We start from the raw sequence: 770 nt of genomic DNA on the forward strand, positions 1-770 counted from the left end.
TGTATTCTTACTGATTGATCATAATTTTGACCCACATTGTACCCACCTCACGATTTTGCTCTATAAAACTTCCTTGGAGAGGTAGGCTCATTGGCAACCTATTCAGGACCCCTCCTGTCTCTCAGGAGCTATTCTTATTCCCCATTCTTTTTCTTCAGTAAATTTTCCTACTCTTGACCTCTCCTGTTTATTGGAATAGAATTCATTCTTTGACTTCAGGGAACATGGACTCGGCAGATCGGACATGGACATCTAGCAGGTTAGAAGATACATTTATTTCCCCTATACCATTTGGAGGGCCTGTGTCAAGATGAGTGTCCTGGTTACTTTTCTCTTGTTGCTGAGACAAAATACCCATTGCTCAAAAATAAGGAAGGAAAGGTTTATTTAGCTCACAGTTTGTGGAAGTTTCAGTCCATACTCAGCTGGCTCCAAGGCAGAGTGGCATGGCACAGGGGCAACACTGCAAGGCAGCACAAGACAGCAAAAACAGCAAGAGCAAAAACGGGGGAGCAGCTGAAGGCAGACCTCTTTCCCTCCCTTATATTGTATACAAGCTACCCACCCCAGGGAGAGGGATCCTCTACACCCACACCATCTCCAGGCCCTCCTCTTGGACAGGCTCAGGATGAATACAAAGTAAGGACCTTGGTTCCCTGCTGAGTCACTTAGTTAACATTGTAAACTTCTCAAGTTGACACAATGAACATCCTAGAGGGGTAAAGGCATGTCCTTTTCACCCCAGGATGTAGAACTGCTGAGTCACTTAG

The sequence above is a fragment of the Chinchilla lanigera genome, unplaced genomic scaffold, assembly GCF_000276665.1.
Source record: "Chinchilla lanigera isolate Chin_1 unplaced genomic scaffold, ChiLan1.0 scaffold00019, whole genome shotgun sequence".
Taxonomy (NCBI): Eukaryota; Metazoa; Chordata; class Mammalia; order Rodentia; family Chinchillidae; genus Chinchilla; species Chinchilla lanigera.